This window comes from Primulina tabacum, chromosome 16 (genome assembly GCF_025594145.1).
Source record: "Primulina tabacum isolate GXHZ01 chromosome 16, ASM2559414v2, whole genome shotgun sequence".
Classification (NCBI taxonomy): domain Eukaryota; kingdom Viridiplantae; phylum Streptophyta; class Magnoliopsida; order Lamiales; family Gesneriaceae; genus Primulina; species Primulina tabacum.
This window is the reverse complement of record NC_134565.1, coordinates 27,030,930-27,055,429: the sequence shown is the minus strand read 5'-3', so window position 1 is coordinate 27,055,429 and position 24,500 is coordinate 27,030,930. Positions and strand designations below refer to the sequence as shown.

The 24,500-nt window shown below is 38.8% G+C and overlaps 1 long non-coding RNA gene across 1 annotated transcript in view; it reads left to right on the top strand.

The window, feature by feature from the left end:
• Positions 1-23,186, top strand: part of LOC142529207 (uncharacterized) — a 73,071-nt gene extending 49,885 nt beyond the window's left edge. The window contains exons 2-3 of the long non-coding RNA XR_012815850.1: positions 22,402-22,995; positions 23,139-23,186. This is a non-coding gene — a long non-coding RNA (uncharacterized LOC142529207). The remainder of the gene's footprint in view (positions 1-22,401; positions 22,996-23,138) is intronic.
• Positions 23,187-24,500: the final 1,314 nt, after the last annotated feature.

Here is a 24,500-nt window from a genome sequence, read left to right as displayed (position 1 = left end):
TAGCGCTGGTCCTCGGGTTGTGTGCGCCTTCAGCCCAGTCAAATCACTCATCAAGTCCTCCCTCAATACCACCTGCATCCATCACACCTAGTGAGTCTAAAGACTCAACACACCATAATCTTTATAACGAGTAATACGTAATACAGTCAACATATAACGGTGAAAAATACTTGTACTTAAAATATCGTTTTCATTAAAATGCATAAACATAAACATTTTTGTAAACACTTTCATGATGCATAAAACTTTAAATAAAAATATCTTTATAATGATGCATCAACTTTAAACATAAACATTTTCATGACATGCATAAATAAACCTAAATCTTTTTTCTTTTTCCTCAACATGATCATAAACATTTTCCTTTTCCTTTTCCTTTGTTGAATTCAGATCGTTAATTGTGACTTTCCTCAACATGACATGACATGACGATGGATCCATCTACGTGAAACCTCAGTACTGGGCGGCGGGGGACACCAGCAACACTCTCACCGGTCAACTGGGCCCTGGCCTAACATGATCGAATAGAAATACGATCGTCGGGGCTCCCTCTGGGGCCTTCTCCCATAAATGGGCTCCCTCTGGGGCCTTCTCCCCTCACGATATTCCCATTCTTACCTCAAACCTCATAACCTCATATTCGTAATAATGGAAACACGATCGTCGGGCTCCCACTGGGACCATAACCCTCACGACGTCGCCATCATTAACGAATTAGTCACAATCACTTCACTTCCTTCAACATTTATATTCTCACCACTTTATAAAAATCATGCATAACATAACATTTTATTTTTGAAACCAAGCATGCAACATGTCTTTTAAATGTCTTCCTTAAATCATAAAAATCAAATAGACATTTTAAAAATCATAATTTAATCATGAACATTTCATAAACATTTAAAAATAATCGTAATATCATAAAAACAGTATTTAGGGCACTGCCATGACGTTTACTAATTTCTAGGTGTAAAAAGATCGTTTTACCCCTAGACGTATAATTTCTCATTTTTTATACTTTCTTAATTTCATTGACTCTAACATGTCCCAAATAATTATTTAAACTTACATGAATTTTCTCATATTTTAAATTTAGCTTAAATCGATGACTTTTAAATTAATCTTTAAATAAGACGTATTACTGCGTTTTAATATCGAATTAAACCAAACCTTAATATAAAATTTCCAAATTAAAAATTTAGACATCTAATAATTATTTAAGCTTAAATACAATTTTTCAGAATTTTATAAAGCATTAAAACTAGGCGTTTCAATTAACTCGTTAATTAGCGTTTCGTGTAGCGATTAAATTCTGAATAAATCCAAAACTCGTTATTTTGATCCCAAATTTTTAACATAACATTTCTAAGATTTATGTTACCCTTCCAAGTCATGACCCACCCCCGTGGACCCTTGGATCAATTTTTCCTTCTTTAATTTTCGTTTTTGACCCTTCGACGAACGTACCGAGCCATCTCTAATTTACTCGAGCCACGCCCGAGCCACCTTGAGCCAAAACCTAGCCAACTCATCTAGGGACCCTACTGTGCAAGCCCAGCCCGAAAAACAAGACAATATCTTGCTCAAAAACCTCCTGCCCGTGACCATTTTTCATGCATGTGTGCAAGTGTGAGACTCCTAAGCACATGAGGACTCCTAGCCAACCTAGGACGCTTCGAGCCCTTAACCACCGAGCCCACACGACCCTAACCTTCCCTAGACCACGTCCAGAAGCAAGCCCAAACCGACCCAGCCCCTGGACCCTGCGCACAAGCCACCTGAATAAGGCAGCAACCTGCGCGCTACATGCATCACCACGTTTCTGGTTTTTTTCTCATGCCCTGCCTGAACCACCCATGCCATCCCCTGCCCCAACCTTAGACCACCTTCTCTAGACCCTAAAGGACCTAGTTTAACCCAGCCCATCCCCCTGGCCGAGCCCCTCCTCCCTGCTAAAACTTCTGAAGCCTGCGCATGTTTCCCTTGGCTCTCGGGTGGAGTCCTTGTTAGCAAGGACTCCTCCCAACCCCTGGTTTTTCGAGTCCTAGCATGGCTAGGACTCTTCCCTGACTCCTACCCTGACTCTAGCCGGCCCTGAAGCCCAGCCAAGGCCAGCCCTCCCCCTCATCCATGAAACCCGATCCTCCAAGCCCCATGACTGCAAGTTTCTAACCTTCGGTTCTGCTTGTTTTGCTTGTTTAGCTTCAACTTTGGTGTTTAAGGTGAGTGTGCTAGGACTCTAAATCATGCATAAACACCTCTTGTTCCAACCTAAGTTCATGGCAGCCCCCTTTACGTAATCAATTCATGAATTTTTTTATCAAAATCTCATGTTTCCCAAGGTGTGCATGCAATATTCCGAAAATATTCATAAAAACCTCATGCTTTTCATTCAAATATAATTTAAACAATAATATGATGTGATGAACGAGAAAAGGAGATGTATGGCGTGTCTTTGCGTATTTAACGCACGAAAAACCCGTTGACGATCGCGAAGAACGGACGAGAACCGCGGCTTTAATCTCCCTAAGCTTCCACCGAATTTTTCCTTCAAAAATATAGTGTGTGCCGTGTGTTTTTCTTGTTTGGGAGAGTTTTGGTCTGCTTGAAAGTGTGTGGCCGATTTTGTGAGGGTTTTGGGGTGAGGTTTTACATTAAATACATAAAAATCCACTAATTAGGTCTTAGGCCCTTTAATAAATTTAATTAAGCTCACTCAGCCCATTAGTGTTTAACTAAAATATTTAAAATAAATTTGCTTAATAAAGTTTGTGAATTTATTAGCCGGGTTGCCAAAACGTTCGTATTTTTGTTGAAAAACCAACACCGGTAAAAATTGCGTCCCGGCGTATAAAATCACCTCCAAACCCCATATTTTCAAAAATAAGAAAAACCCACAATCATATTTTAAATAATTAAAAACAATTATTTAATAAAAATGTTTTATAATTATCAGCCATCGGTCTCCGTTCCTCGCTCGCAACTCGAATAACCTTTAAAAATACATTTTAATGCAACAATGTAGAAAATATAATTTTAAATATGTCGACAACCACAACATAATTAATTTATGCAATTAAAACATTTAATTAAAATACAAAGGAATTTAATAAATGCATGCATGTGGTTCGCGTGGACTTTAAAATTTTCGGGGCGTTACATCATGCATCGTTATAAATCATTTTAAACTTAAATAAATGATTTAACAATTAAATAAATGCATGGGTTTTACGTATACTGATTTTAGGCTCTACAACAAGCGTATAAAATATCCATGTCCACTCCTAACTCAAAACATGATGTGCGTAAAATGTGGTCATCGGGTTCATGTGCGCACATCCAGCTCTGCCTACTCAGACTTCGGCACCTCCAGCCTCCTCATCGACATGCTCACCTGCATCATTCACGCATAGTGAGTCTAAAGACTCAACACACATGTAACGTTATAACAACTACATATACATAGAACACAGTGATGAAAAATATCGTAATAAAATACATTTCATGAACTTAAAAGCATAAACGTAAACGTGTCGTAAAATAGCATAACATGTCAAAACATGTCTCATCATATCATCGTATATATATACATTTTCTTTCAATTGAATTCAGTTCATTTGTTATGACTTTCGTATCAGCTCTATTCAATATATTCATCTAATATAACCGCGGTACCCAGCGTCGGGGACATCAGCGACTGTATTACCCGTCCACTGAGCCTTGGCCTCAGCTCATAATATCTCATATAATCGTATTAGTCACAATCAACTCTCATCCTTAAAAAATGTGTCATCATATTCATCACTTATAAAACACATGCATATACGTAAATTTTTCTTTAAAATCAAGCATGAAACGTATTTTTCGTAATTATGTAAAAACTCATATATGTGATACATAAACATTCAAAACATGTTAAATTTGTGATCGGGGCGCTGCCAGGGCTAAAAACTCGACTCGGGTGCAAAATGATCATTTTGCCCCTAGAAACCCAAAATGACCATTTTACCCCTGGACCTCGAAATTTCGACCCTAACCCGATTAACTCCTCAAAAACACCTCGAAACATCATTATAAGCATTTCCTAGATGTAACATCGAGCTCGTCCCGTAAATTTTGCAATTCGTCTTAAACTTGGACTGGGGTCTCGTTTAACCCGCGAATTGATCTAATAATTAATCATAGTTCGATGATTCTTAATTGTACAAAATACGACCCATCTTATACATCCCATAATCTTGGAACACCCAGCCTAGCTTACTGGAATAGCCAACCCGAGGAAGACTCGCTGAAATCGAAAAAACTCAAGCATTAGACAAGCGCCTAGGCGCTGGTTGTGTGGCGCTGCGGTGCTGCCAAAGTCGTGCCTTAAGCGCTACGGCACTGGATAGCCAGTGCCGCGGTGCTAGCCCACTCGAACCAAAATCCCAAAAACACTGTAGATCCAACTCGACTCTATTCTCACCTGGCCCGGACTAGGCTTGAACCAACTCATCCTAGACCACAACCAGACCTTCCACGCTTAGCCCTAACCATGATCCTTGAACCCATGATCTCGAATACTTGAGACACAACTCGATCTACCCTCCGCGTGCACCACTGAACCCATGCACTCGTCGCTCTCGACCAGCCATGTTTCGATTCCTCTTAGCCCTAAACTCCATCGATCTGCACGTATACAGCCCCTAACACACTAGGTCTAGAAGCCTCCTTGCACAAATCGCAGCAAAACGTGAGTTACATGCATGAATGAACATATTTCGTGACAAAACGATGCATAAACGTTGCTATATGGTAGACCTATGAATTTTACATGCAATTACATATACATCAACATATATAGCGTGAATGATGAGAAAAATAATGATACAAAGCGTGCCTCGACGTTTATGCGCTTGAAAACTTGAAAATATATGCACGGGACGTGAACCAGAGAGGCGGGGGAAGCCTTATTCTTGTAAGCTTGAAGAATTTTTTGAAGTTGTTGTTGTCAAAAACGTGGGAAGGCTGCTGCCAAGGGGGAGGGGACGACTGCTGAATGTTGAGAGGTGATTAGGGTTCAGTTATGGTGGATAATACACACACTACACACACACACACACACACTAATGGGCCATCAATGAAATTTTAAGGGTTTAAATGGATCTTTGGCCCATTAAGTAACAAAATAATCCTATCAAGTCCAAAAACACTCCCGAAAAATATTTCGTTTAGGTATGTTTTGGAAAAGATTACTTGAACCCTTAAAAAGTCCTCCGATTCGCTAAAATTTGTGTGCCGGTCAAAAATACGACTCGACGAGTAAAAATACTTCACTAATGCCATTTTCAAAATTCTCCCCTTAAAACACCTCATATTAAATATAAAAATTATTTATTCAATAAAAATATTTTTCTTAATTATCACCTGTCTCCAATACTCGTTCGAGCGCGGAATGCAACTTAAAACCCTGATGCATGAAACTTTAAAATAATCATGAAATAAACTCTAATCATGCAATAGTCATGCATTAAATGCATAAAAATCCTTAAACACATATTTTAAATAAAACCCTAGATTGCATGCATTCAGGTTACATGGTTTGAATTTTCCTAGACCTTACAATCCCCCTCCTTTAAATTGAATTTCGTCCTCGAAATTTAAAACACACCGAATAACTTTGGGTAGCGACTCCTCATCTCGGTCTCTGTATATGTCTCCCAAGTAGCCTCCTCCTCAGAGTCATTTAGCCACTTGACTTTAACCATGTGGATCACCTTGTTCCGGAGCCTCCTCTCCTGTCTATCCAATATCTGAGTTGGTCTCTCCTCGAAAGACATGTTCATTAGTCAGCTGAAGTGGCTCATATTTCTGCACATGCGAAGGATTCGACATGTACTTCCGCAGCATAGAGACGTGGAACACATTATGAACTCTCGTCAATTCGAAGGTAATGAAACTATGTATGCGAGTGTCCCAACTCTCTCTAGGATCTCGAACGGTCATATGGATCCAGGACTGAGCTTGCCTTTCTTCCTGAATCTCATCACAACCTTCATCGATGCGACCTTCACAAACACATGATCCCTTACTACAAACTCCTGATCTCGGTGCCGCTGATCTGCATAACACTTCTGAGGGCTCTGAGCGGTCCTCATCCTGTCCCGAATCTTGACTACCCACTCTGTGGTCTGCCTGACAATATCCAGACCCAATTCTGCCCCTCCTCTCTCCAATCTCAGTCCCAATACACTGGCCACCTACACTTCCTCCCGTGCAATGCCTCATATGGAGCTATACCAATCGATGTATGGTAACTGTTGTTGTATGTTAACTCCACAAGAGGTAACTTCGGCTCCCAGCTGTCCTGGAAGTAGATCATGCAAGCTCTGAGTAGGTCCTCTAAAATCTGAATCACCCTCTCTTATTGCCTGTCGGTCTGAGGATGGAAGACAGTACTGAATAGCAGCTTAGTACCCAACGCCTAATGCAGACTCTTCCAGAATGTAGACGTGAAACTCGGATCCCTGTCTGACACGATAGACACTAGAATCCCATGCAGTCTGACTATCTCTCTGATGTATAGCTCTGCGTACTGAGTCATGGTGAAAGTCTTCTTGATCGGTAGAAAATGAGCTAATTTAGTGAGTCAAACAACGATCACCCATATGGCATTATATCCTCCAGTCGATCTCTCAAGCCATGTCACAAAGTCCATGGTAATGTTCTCCCACTTCTATTCGGGAATAGGGAGTGGTATTAGCTTCCCTGCAGGTCTCTGATGCTCTGCCTTGACCTGCTGACATGTCAAGCACTCGGAGACGAATTGCAGAATATCCTGCTTCATTCTCGGCCACCAATAAAGAGACTGAAGATCCTTTTACATCTTTGTACTCCTTTGATGGATGGAGTACGGGATGCTGTGAGCCTCGCTCAAGATATCTGCCCTCGGGGAATTACTGTCAGGAATCCATAGTCTGTCCCTATTTCTAACTATGCCGTCCAAAACTGTATACAATCTCCGGCCCTTATCCTCATCCCTCTGTCTCTACTTCTGCAACTGCTCGTCAGAAGTCTGTCATGCCCAAATTCTATCTCTCATTGTCGGCTAAACTGTCAGGGTAGCAAGATTTGGGGCATCGCCCCTGGCATAGACTGCAAGCTCAAACCTCTGAATCTCTGCCTGCAGTGGTCTCTGTACCAAAAAAATGAGCAATCAATGCGTTCTTCCTGCTCAGGGCATCTGCAACCACATTAGTCTTACCCGGATGGTAGTTAATGTCACAATCGTAATTTTCTGTCCAAGGATGATTTCCAGAAGACTTCGCCCTCGAGCGAAAAAATCTTCTTGCCCGAGCACCAAAAGTCCAGAAGACCTCGCGCTCGAGCGGTAAGATCCTACCGCCCGAGCGCGCCTACTGCGAGAAGAAAATATAGTTTCCTTGTTAAGAATCCTAATTATCTTGGTAACTTGATTTTGAGTATCTTTTTTATTGGTAAACATTATATGGACGAATTTTGAACACAATTGATAATTATTCGTTGAGTTTATACAATAGTTTTGAGTTTTATATCAACTCTTTCAAGGCTTTTGCTTTGTTTTAAAAAATCAAACTTATCAAAGTTTTACTTTGTAGTGTTTGTCGATCGTTCTTACGCGGATTGTCAAAGACGAGTTTTTTGAAGGTTCGTTCGAGTGTCGATTGTTTTCTTGTGATTATTTGTTTCTAAACTTTTCATAGTTTAGAGGTGAATATCACGCAATACTTGATTCCAAAGGTCGGGACAACACAACACGAATTCCTTTTAACGTTATTGAATGGAGGGCGCGGTTCGTAATCGTGTTTGCTTTTCGTTGGTACGAGGATTCATATCAACTTGATTTCTCATCTCGTTGTTGGACCCTTAGACTTGTGATTGCTTTTTTCTATTTTTAACATCTCTTGTTTAGAAGTATAGAGTGATCCTCAGAGTTTCCCAACTTGCAGTTCATCTTTGCTTCTTTATGTCATTATGCATATGTTCCAGAAATGGATATTGTTTATTCTTAAGCAAAACTCATATTTGGTTGTCATGTTTCTCTTCTTAGATTCATAGAACACTTGAATTTGATCTTTCAATATTTGTAAAATCATGCCTTGATCTGTTAATCCTCCAAGTAATGGAATTTAAAACTTTAAAGGGCATGTATTGTCTTTGAATGATTCAAATGCAACTCCAAGATCCCAACTAGGACACTTTACTTTTTCCACACAAAAACACTACAGGGTGAATTGTAAAGCAGCTATTGGGAATTTAAAAAAGAGAAGTGGCTTCTTTTGGCTGACTTTGTTATGTTGCATTATTATCTGAGCATTTGAACTTTTTTATCACCACTCCATTGATTTATCAAATTATTCCCATTTATTTTGCAAGAATGGTAGTTAGAGAAGGTGTGGATTTGAGAATTTCAAATGCCAATGCAAGAAGAAATATCTTAAAGGTTAATAAAAATGAAGAAGGTCCCTACATAGGAGTGTCACTGACAAATCTAAAAGAAAATTACCAAATTTGAATGAAAATCTTTGCATGTAGTAGAACACATATGTATGGAGTGTCAAGCACATGGAAAAGAATTAAAACGCATAGATTAGAGTAATTGCACCAACACACTATCTTTATTTTCCTTTTTATTGTTCTTTGATAATTTTTGGATGGAAAATGCAGTTTTTCTAGCCAGAAAGCTAATTGGTTGGCTTATAAAGAACAATTTTGGTATTTGCAAATACAATATATGGTGGATCGTAGATGAATGAATGTGGCCAGCAGACCTGCATTATTATAAAATATCTCTGGTTATTGACTTACTGTATTGTCAATATTTTTTTTTCTTCTTGATTTGTGATGTGCTTGAGGTTGTGGTTGAGTTATATTTAGAGGGAAAACTATGCCAAATTTTCTGCAAAATGTCCAAATGTCATGTTTTATATAATTTATTTCATAACAAGTATATTAGTGTCCTTTTAACCATCATCAAACACATATAAATAACTACCAGGCATATTTTCAACTTGCATATTTTCTTCAACTCGCATATTTTCAACTCGTGGTGATGACATTCAATCACCAAACCATCTTGCAAGCAACTTGGAGATTCAAGCTTTCACGTCATCATCATGAAATTATAAAAGGACAACATAAATAAAAGAACGAAAATGAACAACCACCTCAATGGTTGAAGGCCATGGATTGGCCAACGCATTATTTATACATAAAAGTGGATAAATCGCCAACTCGACTTAAATTTTCTACTCGAAACACTCTTTTCCAAAAAGTGGCTTTCAAGATTACTTTTACAAAATATTCATCAATTTCACTATAAACTGTATCATAAGGATATTAGAAACTTAATAATTCATGAATCATTCAGTACAAGGCTCCAAGGAGCAAACATTTTCACTATGATTTTCAGTTCAGTTATGCACGTATTATAATTGCTCATGACTAGTTATTTTCACATTATGCCTCATGACATGATATTTATCCCATGAAAATTTTACTATATTATTTACTCGTTATTTACAATATATGCATGCTGAGTCTTTAGGCTCACTAGACTTGATTGTTGTAAGTACTGATGATGTCGGGGCCGAGGGCGAGGACCGGTGAGCTAGCTTAGGGTCGGCAGTAGTGGCACCCGAGGACCTCATTTACAGCACTTGCCATTTTTTTATGCTCAAATATTTTATCAGTTGTTGGATACTTTAACTTGTTATTTTGGCGAATAATAATTTCTTCTGCTGCTATTTTGAACATTTAAACTTGATTTATCAGTTGATTTTGTGAATGAGGCAAATTTTGATTATTTTAAAGAGAAAATTTTTAATTTTTCCGCAAATTTTCAAACATGAATTTTCGGGCCGTTATAGCTGGTATCAGAGCAATGGTTCTGTAAAGGGTTGTACTACTACTGACCTCGAGAAGCTCACAAAGTCACGTCTTCGGTCTGTAAGTTTTACATTTACGCATTTTATTTAAAGCATGAATTATTTTAACAGCATGTTTTCATGAAATGTTTTTACGTTCAGATTTTAATTGTTTAGTGTTTATTTAAATTAAAATAATAATAATAATAATAAATTATGGAATTATGCATGTTGGGTACGTTTGGAATTGGACATGTCTAAGAATTCGAATATTGGGCTTTAGGAGAGGTTGAAAATGATTTGACTATATTAATTTTTAGGTCAGTAGTGTTGATGTCCTCCTTATGGGTTATAAATTAATCTTAAAAATTATGAATGCTTTTGAGACTTGTAGAATTTCTAAGAAGTTATTAATGGTTCTTGGTTGCTAGTCGAGTAAATTTTTGAGGATTTTATATAAGCAATAGCGATTCGAAGACTACGACAATCTTTATGATTATAAATGTACAATTTGAGGATTTTAAGTATCTATGGAAATGTAAGATTAATTATGAGAATTAATTTAGGATGCATGCTCTACATAGTTGGATTTAAGGATTGAATTGCAGGAATTGAGAATTTTAAAGACCTAATTATAATAACCAATGATTTGAGGACCTAAGTTCAAAAAATAAAATTCTAAGGGACTATTTTCGAATTTACCAAATTTTGGGATTAAATTTCGAGTTCGAGAATCTAAAATTTTAATGAGGTAAAGATGGAAAATTTTATGGGGACAATTGTGGGGACCCGGACGCTAATCATCTTCTTAATCGTCATTGGGACTAATGTAATCAATTATAATAAACAGGGTCTAAATTTTTTTTTTAACATGCGGAACGTAGTGAAATAAAACATATATATACATCTCAGTATTAAAAGTACAAGTCTTGCATTATATACAATCAGTCTCAACAAAGGGTTAACAACTATAGAGCAAGTGTTTAAACCCTATCTCTAGTCCAAGTACGTAGCCACCACTCTAATCTCGATCTTTCTTCACCTCTGTGACCCTGAACCTGTCCCACATGTTGCCATGCACACAAACAAACACGACAACAGCCGGACAACTCCGGTGAGAATAAAATCCCAGTATAAACAATGTATCAATGCAATCATATAACACATATATAAAAGCATAAACAAACATTAACACATGTATCTAATCTGACTACATGAATCAATACCAATCTGTGTTTAAATCAATGACTCGTTATCTCATCTCAACTTATTTCTAATCTAGGGATCCCGATCTAATTTATACTTTGGCATGCTGTATCGAATGTCTACAATAGAAGTCGATCTACATCTAAGCTCATCGATACACCGTAAGTCTAGAGTCTTAGCTGTTCTGTCAAAGACTCGGCGGTTCTGCCCTAGCTAGGCTGATCTGCCCTAGACTCGGACTCTTGCTCTGCTATAAATTCAATAGACTAAACATATCAATCTGATAATTTGCAAATATCAATGCAATAAAATAAAGTATGTGATTTTGGGAAACTCAAGTCAAACCTAACTCGAGTTGTGCAATCCCGAATCAACATTTATTTATACCTTTTATCATGTCGCTCTGATACAATCGAAGTCTCGACTCAAAGCTTGTCAATGTTCAATCTGGTAATGACAATATCAATATACTGTATCAATATTCTATTCAAATCAAAACATCCCCGTCTTATCAAATTCGGACGGTACAACAGTACAATCTTGCGATACCGGTGATACCACACCAGTATATACTAATTCCAATAACTTATAATCAACCACCATACGAATCTGACATCACATCTCAGTCAATTTAACTCTGAAATTCATAACAATTCCATAATCAATCTGTTTCTTAATCTGACTTCGATTCTATGATGTCTACTATGTCAAGAACACTATATATGAATCATATCTGATTCTGGACATAGCATAATTCCAAATCTTAACAAAACGTAACAAAACTTACGTCCTGTTGTAGCTGTCGTTGCTAGGAACACGGTGCCGTACTCGGATTCAAATTTGGACAGACGGATTGATCGCAAATCGAATTGAACGTAATTCCCCCGGAAGCTCTCGTTCCTCTCTTCTGAAACTTCTGAGGAATTACGTTTCTTTATATATATATATATCCAATTCCCATGCCAAGGAAACGTGGCAATTTTTCAATTTGCATGTCTCGCGCATATGCGCGACATTACTGGCGCATATGCGCGAGACCTACTGGTCTCGGCCTTGGCAGCTCGCGCATATGCGCGACATTACTGGCGCATATGCGCGATGTCTTCTGGACCTCACTTGCATAGGCTCGCGCATATGCGCGACATCTTCCGCGCATATGCGCGAGGTCTTTTGCCTGTTTGGCGCATGTGCGGGCATCCGGTCGCGCATGTGCGCCAATGCTACTGTCCTCGCACATCAATTTTCACACGCGATCTCATTTCGTGTCTCGGTTAGCCCTTTCATAATTATCTCGATTAAAAATCAATAATCGTAATTTAATACGGTATAAAATCTCGGGCATTACATTTCTCCCCCCCTAAGATACGATTTCGTCCTCGAAATCACAGGCATTCAATTATATCAATAGGGAGTATATACAGAAACGGTCTAAAAAGTTTACATTATCGAAACAACTCAGGGAATTCTTGTCTCATATCTGATTCAGTTTCCCAGGTTGCTTCTTCAGTGCCATGACGAGTCCATTGAACTTTCACAAGTGGAATGGTCTTCGTTCTGAGCTGTTTTTCTTTACGATCAATAATTTGAATCGGTTTTTCAATATAGCTCAACGTCTCATCCATTTCGGCCTCGTCTGGCTGAATAGCATGTGAAGCATCAGGAAAGTATTTCCTTAATAACGATACATGAAAGACATCATGTATCCCGGATAATGAAGGCGGTAATGCGAGTCGATATGCACGATCTCCTATCTTTTCGAGAATCTCATAAGGCCCAATATATCGTGGAGACAGTTTTCCTTTCTTGCCAAATCTGACAACTCCTCTGAAAGGTAAAATCTTTAAAAATACTCGGTCTCATGTCTCAAATACCAACGGTCTACATCGAACATTGGCATATTTGGCCTGTCTGTCTTATGCTGCCTTCATTTTCTTTTGAATTAGCTTCACTTTTTCTGTCATATCTCTGATCATATCAGGTCTAATCTCAGGCACTTCAGAGATATCATCCCAATAGAGAGGGGATCGACACTTCTTTCCGTACAACGCTTCAAATGGTGTCATCTCAATACTCGTCTGATAGCTGTTGTTGTACGAAAACTCACAAAGTGTCAATGCATCTTGCCAATTAGTGCTAAAATCAAGCACTACTGCTCTCAGCATATCCTCCAGTGTCTGGATAGTTCGCTCTCACTATCCGTCAGTCTGTGGATGATATGCGGTACTCAGATGTAACTTCGTACCGAGAGCCTGCTGCAAGCTCTGCCAGAAGTGCGAAGTAAATCGAGGATCACGGTCTGATACAATTGACTTCGGCACTCCGTGCAATCTGACCACTTCTCTGACATAGATCTCTGCCATCTGGTCAAATCTGTACGTCATCTTGTACGGAATAAAACATGCGGATTTGGTCAATCTGTCAATCACGACCCAAATCGCATCACAACCTCGGGAGGAACGCGGTAGCTACGTCACAAAATCCATGGAAATGTGATCCTATTTCCATTCAGAAATGGACAAACTCTGTAATAAACCTCCTGGTTTCTTTCTTTCTACTTTCACCTACTGGCAATTCAGATATTTGGAAACAAATTTGGCAATGTCAGTCTTCATTTGTTTCCACCAGAACTGTCTTTTCAAATCATTATACATCTTTCTGCCACCAGGATGAATATTGAATCGACTGTTGTGCGCTTCTGACAATATCTGTCGTCTCAAATCTGAAACATTCGGTACAACCAGACGAATTATTCACATACAAGACGTTATCATGTACCTGATACTCCGATCGATGCCCTGTTCTGACCATCACTATTGATCTCTGTACATTCTGATCAACTTTCTGAGCCGCTTTAATCCTCATAATCAGCTCTGGTTCTACTTGCACCGTATGAAGTCTCAACGGTCTCTAATCTGTTTTCAAATGCTAATCCAGACAAATAGCAGTCTTCTATCAAATTTGAAACACCGATCGTCGACAAGGATAAGGAACATACCTTTCGACTTAGTGCATCAGCTGCTGCATTAGACTTTCCCGGATAGTATTTGATTTCACAATCAAAATCCTTAAGCAAATCAAGCCATCTTCGTTGCCTCATATTCAATTCAGATTGTGAAAACAGATATTTCAAACTTTTATGATCAGAATATATCTCGAACTTCTCACCGTAAAGATAGTGTCGCCATATCTTTAATGCAAAGACAATGGCTGCCAATTCCAGGTCATAAATTGGATAACGGGTCTCATGTGGTTTAAGCTGTCTTGAGGCATAAGCAATAACATGCCCTCGCTGCATCAGAACACATCCCAACCCTCTATGAGAAGCGTCGCAATAAACCATAAAATCACCAGTACCGGATGGGATAGTCAACACCGGGGCACTGGTGGTCAACTTCTTCTTTAACTCCAGAAAACTGGTCTCGCATTCTTCAGACCAAAAAAATGGAGCATTTTTCTGAGTCAGCTGAGTAATTGGTTTAGCAATACTTGAGAAATCTTTAATAAAACGACGGTAATATCCCGCTAAACCCATGAAACTAGCGAATTTCAGGCACTGACGTCGGTCTCGGCCAAGAAATCACGGCCTCAACCTTGCTGGGATCCACTGATATCCCATCTCCAGATATAATATGTCCCAAAAATACTACCTGTCTTAACCAAAACTCGCTATTTCGACAGTTTAGCATATAATTTCTCAGCCCTTAAAATTCGCAACACAGTTCTTAAATGCTCAGCATGCTCACTCATATTCTTTGAATAAATCAAAATATATCGATGAAAATAATCACAAAATCATCGAGATATTTCTGGAAGACACGGTTCATTAATCCCATAAATACAGCTGGAGCATTAGTCAGACCAAACGGCATGACAATAAATTCATAGTGTCCATACCTGGTTCTGAATGCTGTCTTTGAGATATCAGAATCTCTGACTCTCAAGCTGATGATATCCAGATCTCAAATCGATCTTGGAATATATAGAAGAACCCTGCAACTGGTCAAACAAATCATCAATACGAGGCAAAGGATATTTATTCTTTATCGTTGCCTTGTTCAGTTGCCGATAGTCGATGCAGAGTCTCATCGAATCGTCCTTCTTTCTTAGAAACAGTACTGGAGCACCCCAAGGAGAAACACTTGGTCTGATGTACCCCTTGGCCAGTAAGTCTTCCAGCTGATCCTTTAATTCTTTCAACTCAATTGGTGCCATTCTGTACGGGGCTCTAGAAATCGGAACTGTACCTGGCATCAATTCAATGCTGAAGTCTATCTCTCTAACTGGAGGTAATCCCAGGATCTCATCTGGGAAGACGTCAGCAAACTCACGTACCACTGGCAGGTCTGCCAATGATGGACTCGACTTCAGTACATCTACTGAATAGACAAGGAATCCCTCTACTCCTTTCTGTAATAATCGAATCATAGATAATACGGATATTAAAGGAATTCTCGATCTAGAACCCTTACCGTAGAATTTCCACTCTTCAGCCATGTCAGGCCTGAATCTCACTCTCTTGTGGAAACAATCAACTGTAGCTCTGTACTTGGTCAGCATATCAATACCGATAATACAGTCAAAATCAGACAACCCCAGTACAATACACTCTAACTCAATCTCATGCCCGTCATACTGTAGTACACAATGTTTTACAGAATTTACTGATATCAAACCTGTCCCTAAAGGAGAAGAGACAGACACTATAGTAGCTAAAGACTCTACAGGCAATGCATGACTTAATGCAAATAGTTCAGAAATAAAAGTATGTGAAGCACCGGTATCAATCAATACATAAGCAGGGTAACCACATAAAGAATAGTTACCTGCCACAACGTCATCTGGTGCTTCCTGGGCCTGCTCCTCGGTCAAAGCGAATACTCTGGCCTGCTGTCTAGGAGGCTGGCTAACAGTCTGGACTACCTCCTGGCCTCTGCTGTGACTGAGCTGGCGCTGGCTGGAATGTATGAACAGCAGCTGATCGTCTCTCAGTCTGTGCTGATGATCCCGATGACTCGGCTCCCTGAGATCTTTGGGACCCTCTCTGTGGACACACTTTAGCAAAGTGTCCCGGCTGTTTACAGATGTTGCAACTACCAGTTACTCCTTGGCATTGCTCAGTTGCATGTCTTCCTCTGCAAGTCTTACAATAAACTCCAGTATAACTCTGGCTCTGTCGGGAACCACCGGAGCTAGAAGAACTGCTGCCAGATTTCTTAAATTGCTTTCCTCTGGCTTTCAAAAATTCCTTCTTCCCTCCACTGCTGCTGCCACCCTCAAATCTGGGAGGTGGTTGCTGTGGTTTCGGTCCTGGAGGCACAAATGAAGCCCTTTTCTGTCTCATCAGACCGGCTTCTGCTTCTTTGGCTCTGTTCAGGGCGTCAGTAAAGTTATTCGGTCTCCCTGTGTTCACCAATGTAAAAATCTCTGGGTTCAAACCATTGATGAACTGATCAGCAGTAGCTTCCTCGCTATCAGCAACATGTGGAGCAAATTTCAACAAGGTGGAGAACTTGGACACATACTCTTCTATGTTCATCTGTCCCTACCTTAGATTAGCAAACTCCGCCCCCTTGTCTTTTCTGTACGACACTGGAAAGAATCGTTGATAAAATTCAGTTCTAAATACATTCCAGGTGATAGTCGTACCTCTATGCTCCAAAGCCCTCTTTATCGTAATCCACCAGTTCTTTGCAACATCGTGTAACTGGTGTCCAATCAATCGAATTCGCCGCTCATCTGTATACTCCAATGAATCAAAGAGCATTTCAATATCGTCAAGCCAACTCTCGCACTCCACAGCGTTCTCTGTTCCTTTCAAAGTTGGCGGGTGAAATGACTGAAATCTTTTCAGTAACGTTTCCATTGGAGTCGGTGTTACATCCATTGGAGGATTTGATGTACTACCCTGTTCTGGAATTCGTCTGGGAGGCATATCTGGTTATCAACAGAATTAGTAACTCAAATACAACAACCAACTTCAGTCCTCCTCTGATTATCTTACTGCTGATCTAGAATCGGTGCTGATCCATTCTCAATAAAACATATTACTATATCAAATCAGATAAGCAAGTAACATGTATTAAAGCAGTAAGACATGCTAGCATTCAAAAGCAGGAAAGAAATCCTCAATCTACCCCGCTCACCAGCCTCTTCTATCTCAATCTAAAGGATCTATCGCTCTGATACCACCTGTTGTGGGGACCCGGACACTAATCATCTTCTTAATCGTCATTGGGACTAATGTAATCAATTATAATAAACAGGGTCTAAATTTTTTTTTTAACATGCGGAACGTAGTGAAATAAAACATATATATACATCTCAGTATTAAAAGTACAAGTCTTGCATTATATACAATCAGTCTCAACTAAGGGTTAACAACTATAGAGCAAGTGTTTAAACCCTATCTCTAGTCCAAGTCCGTAGCCACCACTCTAATCTCGATCTTTCTTCACATCTGTGACCCTGAACCTGTCCCACCTGTTGCCATGCACACATACAAACACGACAACAGCCGGACAACTCCGGTGAGAATAAAATCCCAGTATAAACAATGTATCAATGCAATCATATAACACATATATAAAAGAATAAACAAACATTAACACATGTATCTAATCTGACTACATGAATCAATACCAATCTGTGTTTAAATCAATGACTCGTTATCTCATCTCAACTTATTTCTAATCTAGGAATCCCGATCTAATTTAGACTTTGGCATGCTGTATCGAATGTCTACAATAGAAGTCGATCTACATCTAAGCTCATCGATACACATTAAGTCTAGAGTCTTAGCTGTTCTGTCAAAGACTCGGCGGTTCTGTCCTAGCTAGGCTGATCTGCCCTAGACTCGGACTCTTGCTCTGCTATAAATTCAATAGACTAAACATATCAATCTGATAATTTGCAAATATCAATGCAATAAAATAAAGTATGTGATTTTGGGAAACTCAAGTCAAACCTAACTCGAGTTGTGCAATCTCGAATCAACATTTATTTATACCTTTTATGATGTCGCTCTGATACAATCGAAGTCTCGACTCAAAGCCTGTCAATGTTCAATCTGGTAATGATAATATCACTATACTGTATCAATATTCTATTCAAATCAAAACATCCCCGTCTTATCAAATTCTGACGGTACAACAGTACAATCTTGCGATACCGGTGATACCACACCAGTATATACTAATTCCAATAACTTATAATCAACCACCGTACGAATCTGACATCACATCTCAGTCAATTTAACTCTGAAATTCATAACAATTCCATAATCAATCTGTTTCTTAATCTGACTTCGATTCTATGATGTCTACTATGTCAAGAACACTATATATGAATCGTATCTGATTCTGGACATAGCATAATTCCAAATCTTAATAAAACTTAACAAAACTTATGTCCTGTTGTAGCTGTCGTTGCTAGGAACACGGTGCCGTACTCGGATTCAAATTTGGACAGACGGATTGATCGCAAATCGAATTGAACGTAATTCCCCCGGAAGCTCTCGTTCCTCTTTTCTGAAACTTCTGAGGAATTACGTTTCTTTATATATATATATATATCCAATTCCCATGCCAAGGAAACGTGGCAATTTTTCAATTTGCATGTCTCGCGCATATGCGCGACATTACTGGCGCATATGCGCGAGACCTACTGGTCTCGGCCTTGGCAGCTCGCGCATATGCGCGACATTACTGGCGCATATGCGCGATGTCTTTTGGACCTCACTTGCATAGGCTCGTGCATATGCGCGACATCTTCCGCGCATATGCGCGAGGTCTTCTACCAGTTTGGCGTATGTGCGCGCATCCGGTCGCGCATGTGCGCCAATGCTACTGTCCTCGCACATCAATTTTCACACGCGATCTCATTTCGTGTCTCGGTTAGCCCTTTCATAATTATCTCGATTAAAAATCAATAATCGTAATTTAACACGGTATAAAATCTCGGGCATTACAACAATGATGCAAATTTCGAAGAGTTGGAGGGCCAAAATGTAAATTTGGAGAACTGTAAGGGTCAGATTGCAATTTTCAAAATTTTAAGGATTAAATGCGAACTTTTGAGGAATTGGAATTTTAAGTATTTATAGAAATGTAAGACGTGTTATGAGAATTAATTTTGGGTTTAATAAACTTAAGGCTATTGAACCTTATGATGCGGGAAATCTATAAAATGAAATTGGGAATACTGAGGACTAATGGGTGATTGTGGAATTTCGAGATTTAGGGAAAAGTTGGATGATATTCGAGGAAAGTAAGAATTAATTTTACAATTTTAAGAAATTTGAGAACCTATTTAGTAGTAAGTGAGAATTGAACGGTTCAGATGATATGAATTTTCGGTTATTTAGGCTCGAAGCAGATATAGAATATTTAGATATTTGAGGTTATAATATAATGAATGGTAACCAAGGACATTGTAGGATGAATCAATCTTAGGCGTGAAAATTTAAGCGTTAGTGAAATAATGTTGTAGCAAATTAAGAATTTGAAGTGATGACAATTTAATGTGAAGTTGATCAGTTAGTTAAGTTATAAGAGTAGACATTGAGCTAACAAAATTTTTGGAACTTAATTTTGGTGTATCATAAGTTTTAATCATGATTTTAAGAGTTAAACTTACACCTTTGTTGGAATTTGATTTTCTAGAAAGTTGGATATGATTGATGGTTAGGTTATTTGATAGACGCATGTAAGAATTGAGGTAGACACCTTGTATTGAGGAATTTTTATGAGTCATGAAGGAACCTGAGAATAAGTGAATATGTGTGTTGGAATTATGTTATCCAACACTATTTGGGTTGCGTAAGTTTGAATTTCAAATTTAGGGGATATGCGTTCATACGAAAATTTTGGGTGAGATAAAAACAAAAGGGAATTATTAGTTGTGTTCAACATAAGTTACCAATGGTCGAATGATAAGAATTTTATCGAGTAAGAAATCTAAAACCTTGATATGGGGATTCTAGAACTCTACGGGTTATAAGTGAAGTTGATTTATTAAAATTATTCTAAGGCTACCATGGGATGACTTAATAAGTTTTATATGCTAGCATGTATTAAGCATTGAGGATACGTAAGAATGCAACATTCATTTCAATGAGGAAAGTCCAAGGGCCTTAGGCTTCAACTATATTGTAATTTGGAAGAAAATGATTTAAGCATGTAATTGAGACTTGAAGGGCTTTAAAATATAGGTAGAAGTTTGATATTGTATAAATGGGTTTTATGAATTATCACTACTCGAAATTTAAGAATTGCGACAATTTAATATTTGGGATGTACTTGTAAATAATTAAGTTATGTAAGTTTGGTGCCATAAGATAAAGATACGATTCAAGGATCTTGGGCTAATCTTATTATGAGGTTGAGATATGGTTTAACATTTAATTGTTTTACCGAGGATAGAAGTCGATCAGTAACTTTTGGTGCTAAGGTTTCTTAAGTTGAACCGCATAAATACTAATGTAATAGTTCGATGAATATTAAGGGTATAATATAAGAAAAGTAAGGTGTGATAAGTTTGGACATTCATCTCTATTATGAGGAATTGCGAGATAAGTAAAATTCGAGTTCATAGTAGAATAGAACTAAGTCACCATAAGTTATTTTAAGTTACGATTCGCAAACGAGGATTAGAAGGTAGAGTTAATCAGAACCGAGGAAGACATAAAGACATCTTAAGATTTATTATTTTATCAGAGTAGCGCCGCGAAAGCGTGACCATTGGGATATTAGAACTAAGTTTAAACTTTGTGATTATCAAGGATAAGCGAATTTCGGGGACGAAATTCAATTTAAGAGGGGAGAGATTGTAACGTCCTGAAAATCGGAAAGTCCACGTGAACCACATGCATGCAAATTATTAAATTTCTTTGGTATTTTATTAAGTTCTTTTAAAGCATAAAATGCATGTTTATTTTATTAATTCGTGTTTAATTATTTTTATGCATAATTCATGTATGGTAGAATTTATTCCATACATTTTAGAAATTCATGCAGTAGGGATTTTCTAAGTGCATTTTACGCTCGAACGAGGATTGGAGAACGGAGAATGTTCAGGAAAATTATTTTATTATACGATTTATTTTTTTATAAATTAATTTAAAGCGTTTTTAAGGGTAATTTTCAAAAATGAGAATTTCTGGGTATTTTTACTCGCATGATTTTAATTTTTATCGGTACGCAACTTTTATCGAATCGGAGGATTTTTTTTTAATGTTTCGGCTAATATTTTCAAAATATTTTCAGGAGTGTGATTGGATTTAATGGGCCTACTTTTAAGCTAGTTGGGCTTGAAATCATTTTAAACCTTTAATTATCAAGTTTAGGCCCATTGGATTATGGTTAACTATCTAATATTATAAATTAAGCCCCTGACCTAACCCTAATCACTCCATTATTTGTGCATCACACATGTCATATATCACTGATACGTGGGTCTTGGAGTGTGTTTTTCCGATCCTATTTAGAACATGAAGGATTATTGGTGTTTGTTCATGCCATGTGATTATTTTGTGTCAACTCACGTTTCATTGATCCTATGTGCAAGGGACTGCAGGGTTAGGGCATGTATGTGGCAGTCATTAGTGGCAAGATGTGATTTGTCGATTGAAATCATTCATGTGTGCTGTAGGGTGAGAGATCGAGGGCCGTTCATGGTGGTTCGTGAGTGAGGGCCGTGTTTCGGTCAAGAGGTGGGAAGGGTGATGAGATGGCTGAACCAGGGTTTGGACCAGACCCTCTTGGGTCTGAGTCACGGCCCTGAAGAGGCCAACCATCGCTGGAACCGCTGAAGGGCCGCTGCACACTTTGGAGGAGAGTCTCGGGTGTGATGATTCGGGCTCTAAGCGTTCGTTTCTTTCATGCTGGCTGCATGGGGCTGGCTTTATGGGTCTGGTAGGTTCTTCGGGGTCTAGCCTAGGTCCTTGGTAGGCTGGTATGTGGCTGGAGCGACGGGGGAGCTTGAGGCGAGAGCTTTTGAGGGATATGTGCATGTGAGGTGGCATAATGAGATAGGACCGAGAGATGAAGTTAGGTTCTGGAAATTTCAGCCGTGGATTAGCAGCTTATTGACATTTGTCTAGGGTCTATTAAGTGTTTTTAAGACATAGGTGGAAAGTTGGGAAGAATTTGGTTCAGTTTCGAGTCGATTCGGGTTAAAACCGGGACCCCGGTCCAAGTTTTTAAAACAAATTGGTTAAGTTGTGTTATGGGCTCGAGTTTACGTCTAGGAATGCTTATAATTATGTTTTTGGGATATTTTAAGGTATTTGGTAAGTTTCGGGTCAATTTTAGAGGTCCATGGTTGAAACGATAATATTTGGGTTTCCAGGGGCAAAATGGTCATTTTGCACCCGTGGTGAGATTTTGGTCCTAGCAGCGCCCTGAGCACAAATCATGATATTTTTAAATGTTCATGCATCACAGTTTACGATTTTTACGCTATTATAATAATTATGGTGCATGCTCGGTTTAAAGGATTTAAGAGAGAAAAAGTGAGAAAGTGAAGAGCACTCCGTCTCCGCCGCGCCGCGTCGTTATTTCGTTTGTTTTCTGTCAAAACAAACCAAGGCATGTTTATATCTTCTTTCACTCTTCAATCAAGCCATATAGGTATTTTTAAATATCGCAAGTACATGATTTTAATGCAAGAAGATCGAAATTATTGCAGGATATTTAATTATGTTGATTAATTATATTACGTGCAAAAATATTCATTTTGAGATTTATGCGATATTGCTTGTGGTCACTTTACTATCATGATTAAACTCGGTCGCCAGTTACCGGTCCGGTCGTCAGTTACCGGTCAGTTCAGTTGTTTCACCCAGTATACTGTGGCAGTAGTCTGATCAGACGTACATTATTAAACCCGGTCGCCAGTTACCGGTCCGGTCGCCAGTTACCGGTCAGTTCAGTTGTTTCACCCAGTATACTGTGGCAGTAGTCTGATCAGACGTACATTATTAAACCCGGTCGCCAGTTACCGGTCCGGTCGCCAGTTACCGGTCCGGTCGCCAGTTACCGGTCAGCTCAGTTCAGTTCAGTTCAGGGACCACTTGCGTAGACCATAATCTCACCAGAAAATTTTTACATGCTATTTCAGTACTATGTCTTTCAGTTCAGTTATGCACGTATTATAATTGCTCATGACTAGTTATTTTCACATTATGCCTCATGACATGATATTTTATCTCATGAAAATTTTACTATATTATTTACTCGTTATTTACGATATATGCATACTGAGTCTTTAGGCTCACTAGACTTGATTGTTGTAGGTACTGATGATGTCGGGGCCGAGGGCGGGGACCAGTGAGCTAGCTTAGGGTCGGCAGTAGTGGCACCCGAGGACCTCATTTACAGCACTTGCCATTTTTTTATGCTCAAACATTTTATCAGTTGTTGGATACTTTAACTTGTTATTTTGGCGAATAATAATTTCTTCCGCTGCTATTTTGAACATTTAAACTTGATTTATCAGTTGATTTTGTGAATGAGGCAAATTTTGATTATTTTAAATAGAAAATTTTTAATTTTTCCGCAAATTTTCAAACATGAATTTTCGGGCCGTTATAAAACAGATCCTCATCGTCATCCTCATTGTCTTCAGTGGCTCTTCTGTCAAATTTAGACTTGGATTTTTCTTGTTTTACTACATGGATTCTTTTTCAGCTATTTTCTCCCTCAATATCCTCTATTTTTGTGCTCAAGTTGAAGGACGATGTAATTTCTTGTGTCATACAACTTTAAACTCATCAACTGTGAGACCCGGAGCCGAAGAGGGAGGGGATGATCAGCGGTGCCATGAGGTTGCACGGACAATGTAACGGCTTCTGGCAAGGCTTCTAGGATAAGGGTACATGAATAAACCGATCTTACACCGGAAGGAGAAGGATTCCAAAACTGTTCATGTATGTGACTGTGTAGTTGAGAAGGCTTAAAAGATTTGATAGATATTACTCATATCAAGAAGGTGCATCTTCTTCTCTGTAGCTTATCACATAAGAATTTCAAAGTTAAGCGTGCTTGACTTGGGACAATTCTGGGACTGGGTGATCCCTTGGAAAGTTTCCTAAGGTGCGTGTAAGTGAGAACATAAGCACGCTGGAAAGACTCGTCTTGATACAGAGGGGGACAGTCGTCGAATTTGGGGCTTTTCATCAACCTTCATCGGTATAGGTGGCAATACAAATCTAGGAACTATGGTGGATATCCTTTGAATACGAGGATTGACTCTCTCGTGTTTCCTCCATTGAGAGGACCTATGATCCCTCAGCTTCTATCTTGGTGACCATTCTCCTGAAAATTCAGTCTTTTACCTAGGATTATGTGATCTTCGAATAAGATTAGGTGATCCTCAAAACAGAATTAAGTGAACCTCAGTCAGCATTAAGTG